General features: G+C 37.7%; 1 long non-coding RNA gene across 1 annotated transcript in view; it reads left to right on the forward strand.

Annotated features, from left to right (window-relative positions):
• Nucleotides 1–11,528, forward strand: part of LOC129491358 (uncharacterized) — a 175,194-nt gene extending 163,666 nt beyond the window's left edge. The window contains exon 11 of the long non-coding RNA XR_010114122.1: nt 10,947–11,528. This is a non-coding gene — a long non-coding RNA (uncharacterized lncRNA). The remainder of the gene's footprint in view (nt 1–10,946) is intronic.
• Nucleotides 11,529–11,799: the final 271 nt, after the last annotated feature.

The following is an 11,799-nucleotide window of genomic DNA, read 5'->3' on the forward strand; positions in this document are numbered from 1 at the left end:
ATAATGCTTTGCACAACTGTTCAAAAAATCTTAGATATTATTAATTACTCTTACCTATTCCTACATGAGTGAATTATTCCTGAAAGCTCACTCAGGGCCTGTCAGGTCAGAAATGTACCTACTCTCCTAAGAGGCATTGTCATGTGTAAACTCAGTGTTCATCCTTAGAGCATAATTCAATTTAACTCATTTCAATCCAACAAATATTTATAGAGTCCTTGTTCTGTGCTGGAGACCATGCTAAGTACTGGGAAAATATCTAAACATTTTTGGCTTTTATCGTATTATCTATTGCTGCATAATTAGTTATCCCAAAACTCAGTGGCTCAAATATGCGTTTATTATCTTACAGTTTCTATGGGTCAGTGGGTCAGAAATTCAGGATCCACATTGCTGTTGGTACTTCTGACTCAGGGTCTCACGAGTTTTTGGTCAGACTTTCTACAGTCATCTGTAAGCTCAACTGAGGCTAGAAGACCCACTTCTAAGGTGGTTCACTGATACTCCTGAGAAATTAGTGCTGTCTATTGGCTGGAAGCCTCATTTATGCCCCACATGGTCTCTGAACAGGGGTGCTTAATTGTCCTCATGATATGGAAACTGGCTTCTCCCAGAGCCAACAGAGAGCAGGAAGGGAGCCTCGATGCCCTGTGTGAAGTAGCATCAGAAATCACACTTTGGATGGGCACTGTGGCTCACACCTGTAATCCAGCACTTTGGGAGGCCAAGGCAGGCAGATCACCTGAGGTCAGGAATTCGAGACCAGCCTGGCCAACATGGTGAAACCACATCTGTACTAAAAACGCAATAAATCAGCTGGGCATGGTAGCACATACCTGTAGTCCCAGCCACTCCGGAGGCTGAGGCAGGAGAATTGCTTGAGCCTGGGAGGTGGAGGTTGCAGTGAGCTGAAATTGCACTACTGAACTCCAGCCTGGGCAACAGAGTGAGACTGTGCTTAAAAAAAAAAAAAAAATCACACTGTTATTTTGACAACACCTCATTGGTTATACACATCAGCCAGCCCTATTATTGTGTATCTGGTAGAGTAGGGGAAGGATAAAACTACATTAAAGTTATTCATATCAGAAGGTGAGAATCACTGGAGACATCTTGGAGGCTGGCTAGTATATCATCAGACCAGAAGTTTAGGATGAGTGATATGTCTATATGTACTCAAAGATGGGAATGGATGAAACCAACAAATGAAGATACAGATCCAGCAGTGTGTGGGGGGAGCGTGATTCTACCTAATACGTAGATGCTTGTGTAAGAGGAAGTATCTGACTTGGGCTTTGAAGAAAAAGTCAAGGATAGATATGACTGGAATAGGAGCAAGATGAGGTGAGGAAAAACAGAGTACTCATGGAAGACAGTAAAAAACTGTTTGAGCTCCAGACTACACCTGTGTACCTGGTCTTCACAATATGGTCCTGTACAAAATGTATAACCACACTTGCAATCCATGTGCATTGAACAGAGGACTCCATCTTAACACCTTATGTTTCAGCAGTCATATGTAAAAAAGACATCAAGATTGAAATGTGGCTTCCTATGAGAAAATGGGAAAGTTTCTGTTCTCTAAACCTTTATAGCTTTTATGGTTTGTACACCTATAAATAGGATGATCATTTACCCAGGTTTGACTAGGACATTCCTAGTTTATGCTTGTTGTCCTTGTATGATTAATAGTGCCTCCTTTTATTCTTAGAAATGTCCTGGTACATTAAATTGTACGGTAACTTGAGCTACTAAGTGACTGGGTGAGACAAGTTTTCTCGTTATAGATCTATGGCTCCAAGCATCCTGAGGATAGACTTTGAATTAACTTTCATGTATTTTCTAATACCTAGATGAAGACACTGGATAGAAGTGATAAATAAAGATATGTTATTGGTTGGAATTTTATAGTACATGGTGGATATTGCACGTAAGTCTGAATATATACGGTGTTAAAACACATTCCAGAAGTCAGTTGATATTATAAGCATCCATGGAGGCGAGGGAACAGAAGAAGAGTAGAAGGCCAGTAGTGAATGAGTTGCTTCATTGAGCATTTAAGGGGTTAAAGTAGTTCTTCAAGCTCTGGGTGTGAACTACACAGTGTCTTAATAATACCCCTAATACCTGTGCATTTATATGAGCAGAACAAGTGAAAACCTGCCTTGCAGAAATTAGATTAAACAGTTGAAGGAGACAGTCATTTTAATAAGGAGCTTCTATGTAAAAACCCTTGATACTTCATTATCTATTTATTCCTCTCAGTCACTCAATTTTATTTTATCCTTCATAATTAAAAAGGAGACAAAACCAAGTCTTCAAAAAAAAAAAAAAAAACAACCGACCCAATGCCACTGTGTTTCATGTAAACAGTATTGGTTGGATGCAGTTTGTTTGTCTACTTTTACGGTCGATTGCTATTCTTTCTCTCCCTCACCCTATCGTTATGCTTTCCTCCCATGAGGTCTTTTACAGCATCACAGGGGGCAGAAATATCTTGTGATACAGAGGCTATTAGTAGAATTATTAGTAGAATTCTAATTACACATAGAGAATTATACCATTGCAACATTTCAAAGATGATACGGGCAATCTTAACATTTCCTTCTTTTTTATCTAGATAGCATTTATCACCTTCTGTACTCCCTCGGTACACCATCTTTATTGGTATCAGGAAGTATTAGCTACTCTGTCATTCTCTCATTCTCTCATAAATTCCCTGAACCAAGTTTTCATTTTAGGGCTCTGCTGTAAATTTCATTCAGTGCAAAATTTCTTGGAAAGCTGTGATAAATGTAGTGCAAGGGTGTTGATGTTAAGACAACACCTATCTTTCCTCTCTCCCAAGAAGAAGATTGCATTTGTATACATGCATGCACATTTTTCTTACACACATTAACTTGTTAATGGAACTTAGACAAGTTCTGATGACAAACCTCAAACAATCAAGGCCACTCGGTTGAACACTGAAGTTTCTGGCATGTGTTTTTCCTACAAGTAAACTAAAGTGCAAGGCAACTAAATAGCTTTACATATACAATTATTCTTAGTATGAAATTATGAAAGTTAAGGTACTTATGAAAGTCTATGGCACTAAACCATTGTGGTTTAAATGTCAAGTCTGCCAAAATTTAAACATGCAGCTAGCTCGAGTGCCAGTCCATGGCTTTAGGCTGTCCTTAAGGGTATGGCCCATGCTTAATTTGTTTCTGTATAGTGTCATGGTGTTCTTTAAATGTTGTTGAATCAGTTCACTGTGTACTCTCTTAGATATAAGACATTGATTGTACATCCTAGATGTAAAAAAGAAAAATTTTGGTATTTAATCCTTAAATATATTTGACATATGAAAAGAGAATAAATTGGAAATAAATTTGCTGATGGGTGAAACTGAGTCTTAGCTTTTCATTGAAGCCTTCTTATTTGTGATTAGCATCTACCTTCACCCATTTCCTTTAACTTCTTTCTCTGGGGCTACAGGAAACTAGGAGTGAATAGATGTGAAAAACATTAATGGTAGGATGACAGGTGCTGGCATTGTAAAGGAGAGGTAAACAGCATTCTCTTGAGTAGAATCCTCAGAGTGGAATTGCTGTGTCATATGGTTAGTTTATGTTTAACCTTATAATAAATTGCCAAATTGTTTTCCAAAGTGGCTGCCCCATTTTCCATTTCCTCCATCAATATCTGAGGTTTCCAATTTTTCCACATCCTCACCAATACCTGGCATTGTTTCTTTTTGATTATACTATTTTAGTTGATGAGTATTGGGAATGTAAATAATTCATTATTCTTTTAATTAGCATTTGCCTAACGACTAATTATGTTGTGCATGTTTTTACATGCATATTGGCCATTTGTATATTTTCTTGGTGGAAACCTGTATTCAAATAATTTGCCCATTTTAAAAATCTGAATTTTGTCTTCTTATTGATTTGGAAGAGTTCTTTACATATTCTGAATACAAGTATTTTATCAGAGATATAATTTGAAAATATTTTATTTCATCCTGTGGCTTGCCTTTTAATTTTCCTAATGGTGTCCCTTGAAGCATAACGGTTCTCACTAATTTTTAATGCATGGTCTTTGAAAAGAACTGTGTTATTTTATATACACTGTCACTGTCCTTTGTTATTTCTCCAGCTAATGTGAATCAGAAACTACTCTACTGCTTTTCACACCATCATTTAAAATACTTGAGGATGTATACTAAGTTTTTTTTCCTTATTGAGGATCTATTTTGAGCCAAGCTTTATATATTTACTCTAACTTAGCAGCTTCTCTGCAAACAATTTCTTGTGATTCCCACTTTATAGATTGAAAAACAGGCTCAGGAGGTCTAGCAAATTTTCCAAAACTAAAGAGGAAATTACAAGAAGTGAGTTGAATCCAGTTTTAAATCACTGTAAACCCTGTGCTTCCCGTAGGATGCTAAGATGGGCCTTTTCAGGCATGACAAAGCCATGGGTTCGTCACAGTTGGAAGTAGGAGGTTAAACTTTAAGAACCTTGGATTGCTCTCTGCCCTTGGATAGTAGAGTGGGGATAATATCTCTTTATGTTGTTTCTGGCTCTCCATCTGGTAGCTGTGAAGTAGCCCATGTTAGTCATCACAGACAAGGAAAAAGTACTGTTCAACTTCAAATAGTTAATATTCATCAAATGTTAATGAAAATACATAACAAATAATTACCACAAACACGGTGTCTGATTAAGATGAAAGGGATGGCAATCCTGTGAGTTTTTAATCTGAAAAATAAAGAATGTTACATTAATAAGATTTAATTATATCATTAAATATTTAAAATTACCTTCCTTAATAGATTTTATTTTTATTTAAAATATTTCATTTTTAAATGTTTATAACACTTTCATGAGACTGGTACATAAAATCTATCAACTGTGATGGCAAAGAGAATTTTAACTTAATATAATCATCATATTGATCTCACAACTTCCACTTTATTTATCGTTCAGAAAAGCTAATAACCCTTTTACACTTTATTATAATTGATATTTTCTCCACATAGAGTGATAAATAATTAATACCATTACAGGCACATCATGTGCGGTACACTTATTTGGGAAAAAAATACAACAAACCATCTGAATAGTGTATTATACATTCCATTTTAATACTCTACACTTACAATTAATGCTACATTTTACAGGAAAACATAATTAACTTTGGGAATCTGTCTTGAAATGACCACATTTAGGCAGCTGAAGCTAAGGCAGGGGATCTAATCTAAGCCAGCTCTCTGGTTTTTCCACATTTCAGCTGCTTCTAAAGGATCAGTAAAATTATATACCTATCACTGAGTCTTTTCACAACTTGGGAAAGGTGTTTATAAAACAGAAAGGATAGTTTTTTCAGCTCTGTGCTCTCCACACAAAAATTGAATTTGATTTTTAATTTTTGCACAGTTTTTGTAATTGTCTTTCTAATGAAAATCAACACCTCTCTCAAAATTGTTAATAAGATAATAAAACTCATTTGATCTTTCTCCTTCCCCTACCCCCATCACAAGAGCCTTTTTTGGGAGGAAGGAAACTGTAGTTATTCCTTCCATATTGCCATGGGTGACTTGATTGTTTACTTCTTTCAGGGAGGCAACTGGATACAGAGTAGTAGGTACAGGGCCTGGAGATATGGGTTGAGATGATGGGTCTGCCTCTTCCTAGCTTTCTCACGTAGGACAAGTTCCTTTACCTCTCTGCACTTTAGCTTCTTCCTATTAGATTATAAGCTTCATGGGGCAGGGGCCATGTTGGTCCTGTTCATTTTATTCCCAGGCAGTGTCTAACGCATGGTAAAATACAACAATATTTGAGAAAGAAAGCATGAATGATGCAGTTATTGAATTGTAGAACTCTCATGCAGAAGGAAAATTACTTGGGAATTTATGTAATAAAGTCAATCAGATCAAGCCACCTAATTAGTTTGTTCTGGTTTTGTATCTGTGGCATAGACAAACTTAATCGTGCTCAGCAGGCTCAACCAGTAAAAAGGAAGGCTGGACTATCTGGCTCGATCATGGGCTATTTCTGAATTCGCCTGCACCCTGACCTCTGGCTTTGTCTCCTACCATTAGCCTTGTCCTTGCCCCTTGAAGCTGACATACACGAAATTGCTCTTCTCAGAGCCCATGGATATTTTCCAGATTTCTAGATGCCCCTTTGTCAGCTTCTGTGTGTGTTTTGCCTCTAATGACCTGTACCTGGGAGTGACTCACCTTGGAGGCTTGTCTGCAGGCTACTGTATCCGTTTTGCCTACATGAACAGACTGCTGGCTGTGCATGTAGGGGTTTGTCCTGCACTGGTGTTTGGTTGCTCCCTCTCCACCAACAGTGACCAACCAGGATAGGAACATAAAAGCCCAGTTTGCTTGCCATGAATTGGGTAATTTATACTCTAGAACTCCCCTGTGAGAGGAGACTAAAGATTGTACTTTTCTTGAAACTGTCACTTTGATTGGCTGCTGCTTCTTTCTAATGCTTCCCCGGAGCATTTTCTTAATAAATCCCTTGTATGCAGATCCTCATCTCAAGGTCCCCTTCGGGAAAGTTGACCCAAGACACACAAATACAGATTTAGGTTTCCATATTTGATCAATGGCACTTCTTTATCTCACCTTTATGATCCAACTGCTGGTGTCAACTTCATGTAATAATCCAATCTCAAAGAGCCCCTAGGACTCTACTCTAGCATAGGCTGTGATGGCCAGTCTCTAATTACCTGATGTATTTGACCTGGCTCCACTTACAGAGAAATAAGACTTCTCTTTCTATACAGTCCCACATTTATAAATCCTGGATAGTATCTATTTAGTTCACGGCAGGTTATAATTAAAGAGGTATCTGTGAAAGACGTGTTGGAATTGTTCTTTTTAAACCTGTAACCTCTGTAGAAAGCATGAACATGTTACAATAATTGGGTCATATTTTGTGGAACCCATCAGATTAGGGAAGTATGAGATAATATTCTTGTAAAATCTGGTGACAGAGAGACATTTGTTAAGAGAACAGTTGTCACTGAGTGTCCTCAGGGGATTGGTTCCAAGATTTGCTCCAATACCAAAATCCACAGATGCTCAAGTCTCTTATACAAAATGGCATAATATTATATAACCTGTATGTGTCCTCCTGTATATTTTAAATAATCTCTAGATTACTTATTATAACTAGTGCAATGTAAATGCTATGTAAATAGTTGTCATACTGTTAAGGAAACAACAAAAAGAAAAAAGAAGTCTGTACATGTTCAGCATGCTCAGTAGAGATGCTTTCTTTTTCCCAAATATTTTTGATCGTAGTTGGTTGAATCTACAGATTCAGAACCAATGGGTATGGAGGACTGACTGTAGTCTGCACATAGCATATTCTCAGTAAAGTATAGCCCATCCTATGTGTGTGAATATAAGTGCAGCAATTTTTAAAGCTTCAGAGATGGGAGGGAAGCCTGCAAATGGGGTTCCAAAGGCAATCTAAATTGAATTGCTCAAAAGGAAGGACAAGTAGGATAGGAATTAGAAGTCCTAGTTCAAAAGAAAGAATGCATTGAAACTGAAGGTTAGGAAAAGCCAGAACAGATAGAATAGTGACGTTATAGACTTTACTCATTATGATATGCAACACTAGCTGCTAAAACAGACACCAAAATTTCAGTGGTATAACACAATGAAAGTTTATTTATTTTTTGCTCCAGTGGAGTCTGATGCAAATGTTCCCGATTGTAAAATATCTTATCCATGGGCCCAACAAAAGACTTAATGGCCCTACTTCATATCATACAAAAAATTAGATGCAGGTGGATTGTGGATACCAATGTGATAGTTAAAATAAGAAAGCTTCTAGAACCAGTGTTGTCCAATGGATTTAGTTGCACTGGTGGAAACATCACTGTCACCAGCCACTGGCCACATACTGCTATGGACCACTTGAAATATGGCTTGTGCAACTGAAAAAGTTAGATTTTTATTTTATTTAATTTTTATTAACCGAAATTTAAATATTAGTCACATGTGGCTACTGGCAACACCGGTGAATGGCACAGTTCTAGAAGATAATGTAAGACAGTATGTTCATGAAACTAGGGTAGATAAAGCTTTCTTAAACAGGTTGCAAAGAGGACTAACCATAAAGAAAAAGACTGATACACTGGACTTCTTTAAATGAAGAATTTCTGCTCATTAGAAGACATACTAAGAAGGTCAAAGGTAATGTAAAATTGCAATGCAACATATGGCAAAGAATCATACCCAAATATATTTAAAATCCTATAAATCCAATAAAATCTAATAAAAAGGTAGCATAACCTAATTTTAAAATGACCAAAGATTTGAACATACTTTATAAAAAATTATCTAAATGGTCGGGTGCTTAACATTAATTTGTCATCAGGTAAAGCAAATTAAAACTACAGTGAGATACCACATATCCATCCAAATGGATAAAAACAAAACAAAACAAAACAAAACAAGAACTGACAATGAAAATGTTCGCAAGGACAATTGGAACTCTCATTCACTGCTAGTGGGTATGTAAATTAGTGAAACCACTTTGGAAAACTGGCAATTTTTAATCAAGTTTAACATTCACTTATGGCCAACATTTTTACTTCCTGGCATATATATCAAGGAGAAATGGGTACATGTCTGCACCTAGAGATATGAACTAGAATATTTATAGCAGCAAACTCAAATGTCCCTCAAAGGTAAAATGAATGAATAAATTGTGATGTATGTATGCATGTGAAAGTGTGTGTATGCATATGATGGAATACTCCACAGTAACACATATATGCAATCACAGGAATGAATCTCATAAATAGAAATTGAAGTAAAAGAAACCAGATGCAAGAAAGCACAGTTAATAATTTACCTAAATAAAATTTAAAAAATAGGCCAAAGCACTTTGGAAGGCTGAGGTGGGCGGATCACGAGCTCTGGAGATCGAGACCATCCTGGCTAATACGGTGAAACCTCGTCTCTACTAAAAATACAAAAAATTAGCTGGGTGTGGTGGCGGGTGCCTTTAGTTCCAGCTACTCGGGAGGCTGAGGCAGGAGAATGGTGTGAACCCAGGAGGCGGAGCTTGCAGTGAGCCGAGATCGTGCCACTGCACTCCAGCCTGGGTGACAGAGCAAGACTCCATCTTAAAAAAAAGAAAAAAAAATAGGCCAAAGTAATCTATAGTGATAAAAGTCTGAATAGCACTTTGTGTGTGCATGGTGTGGCAGTGGGTAAAGGTAGAGGCATAGGGAGGCATCTGAGTGCTAGTAATTTCTATTTCTTAATCTTGATGGTGGTTAACCAGGTATGATTACATGGTAAAAACACTTTGAGCTGCACCTTTATAGTTTGTGCACTTTTCTGTCTGCATGCTGTATGTCAACAAAATATTTACTTTAAAAAATACTCTATTAAAATGTATGAAGCAGGTCAAAGCGTGATAGCAAGAACCTTAAAGTGTGAATGACGAAGAAGGTCTAGATCAATCATAAAAGATTTTATTTTCGTTTGTATGGCATGTTGCATGGCAAAGTAATGAACTAGAGATTGGGACACTTCATATCTGCATCTGATTTCTTACCTCTCAGAGATGGATTTGCCTTTTTATATATTTGTATGTATAGAGTGTTCATTTATCCATTTAATGAATGTTATTGAGCATCTCTACTATGTGTCAGGTTCTAGTTTGGAGGTGCTATGTTGGAGTAGCCAGTTTCTTAATTATTCAGAGATGAACAAATTGGTTGATGAAACTTTTGAACTTTCCAGTATCTCTTCCCCTTTCCTGGCAGCCCCTAAGGTTTCCTCTGGCTGCAACAGTGTATGGAATTCTATGTGGTTACATTAAGGCAAATCCAGTATGTTAGTTAGTATCCAATATGATTAATTCAAAGTTTCTAGATGAATGATTCTGTAGCTGAATCTGTGAACTCTTGTGGACAGAGGCTTTGCCTGTTTCTCCTATGAGTCCCTATGCGTAGAACAGCACCAGCATAGAGGTGAACTCAACAAAAGATAGAAGGTGCGGAAAATGAAAACCTCTACCATTACCAAGCTAGCTAATGGCAGTTATCTGCTTTCATTCCAGTGTAGTTTTCCTTTTCACTCAAGGGGGAAAACATTTCTGGATTTTTATAACTCAACAAATAGTGAAGTGTAATGACAGCAATCTTCCTCACCAAAGTTCAGATGTAGACATTGGCTACCTGATTCCCAATTTCATCAACTTTTAAAAAAATCTCTCTATAACACAGCTGTCCCTTAATAGCTTCCGGGGAATATTCTGTGGATTAAACAATTTCTCCCCTAAAGCGTGGACTCCTTATGTCAAAGACTGGTAGTATACTGATAATGGGTAACACTGGTATTTACCCATTCCTCCATGCCAGGTTAATAAAGAGGTACAGTCTGACTTCCCTTTTGAATGATCTGGGATCTTTATCAAGTGAGTTCATAAAGGGGATGGAGAAGTGTGTACTTTTGTCCTTAAGGAAGAGAGATGTGGAATCAGATTTTCAAATGTGCTGTTTTCGTGTCGTTTTTACTTAACCTTTAAGACGCTCTTCCTGGGAACACTGGAGACTTGCTTCTGATCTCAGTTCCTTTGAATTCTTTGATGTTTTGTTTTCTCTGCCTGAAGTATTTTACTGCGGTGGTAGTAAAACCACAGAGAACATATAACTGAACGGCTGTCCCTTGCAAGCCCCGTGGATGTGGTGGTGGCAGGAACAATTCTTGGCTTTGCCCCGAGATATTGGAGCTCATTGGAAGAAGTTAAAATGCTAGCTGCCTGAAGGCTCCTTTTTGTTTTCCTAGGTGTATAGGCAGGATGATAGGGTTGGATTAGTCAGTTTATGAATTATTCAGAGATGGATTAGCCAGCTGATGGATTATTCAGGCCTGTGTTCCTTTTCCATTTCTCTTACCCTGCCAGGCTCCTGTTCATTCCATTCCAACCTGGCTGTTCTCAAGGGCATTAGAAGAAGCAAGAAAAGAAGATATGGTGACCAGTGGTTCACAGCAATGCCCAGAGGAGTTAAAATTGGTCTGATGAAGAGTGTCTAGCCCTGCAGCGTTGGGAGGTAGGAAGAAGGATGTTGCAGAAACTCAGCAGCCTGGGTGTCAAGGCACATAAATCAAGAAGGCCACTTTGGGGAGCAAATCAAGAAACCAAGTTGACACCCAGATATGGATAGTGAGTAAAGCTACTGTTAAGTGAAATATGCAGGACTTTGGGATGTGGGTACCCATCCCAAGCACACTTTTCAGCTAGGTTAAATTTAGGCTTTATAACGGGCATCTGAGGCCTATTAGTTTATTCTAAAATTAAAATATGAAGAGTGTCTAGTATATGCTAGGCATCTTATAAACTGTATTAGGATTGCTTTTAACTGCAAGTTATGAGTCAATTAATGGTTAAATATAACAGACACTTTTGAAGTAAGGAGTCCAGTGTTGATATAGCACTCCAGAGATGTCATGAAAGATCCATGAGTTTCCAATTTTTGTTATACTGCTATCCTAAGCATGTTTTTGATGTTTTTATATGATTAGAAATGGCTGTGGAAGCTCAAAATACATCATGGAAGGTGGGGGTATGGGGGAGGCAAAAGGGCTTTCTACTCCCATTGCTTGCTCTTTCATTAAAGAGGCAAATCTTCTGGAACTCACAATCAGCATTTCTCTTAAATCTCATTGGCCACATGTTCCTAGACTAACAGCTAGGAAAAGGGAAAGGAAGTCTCATTGTTGGCTTGGAACAATCAAAGTAATTGTCCAGGTCTAGG

This window comes from Symphalangus syndactylus, chromosome 10, assembly GCF_028878055.3.
Source record: "Symphalangus syndactylus isolate Jambi chromosome 10, NHGRI_mSymSyn1-v2.1_pri, whole genome shotgun sequence".
NCBI classification, from domain to species: domain Eukaryota; kingdom Metazoa; phylum Chordata; class Mammalia; order Primates; family Hylobatidae; genus Symphalangus; species Symphalangus syndactylus.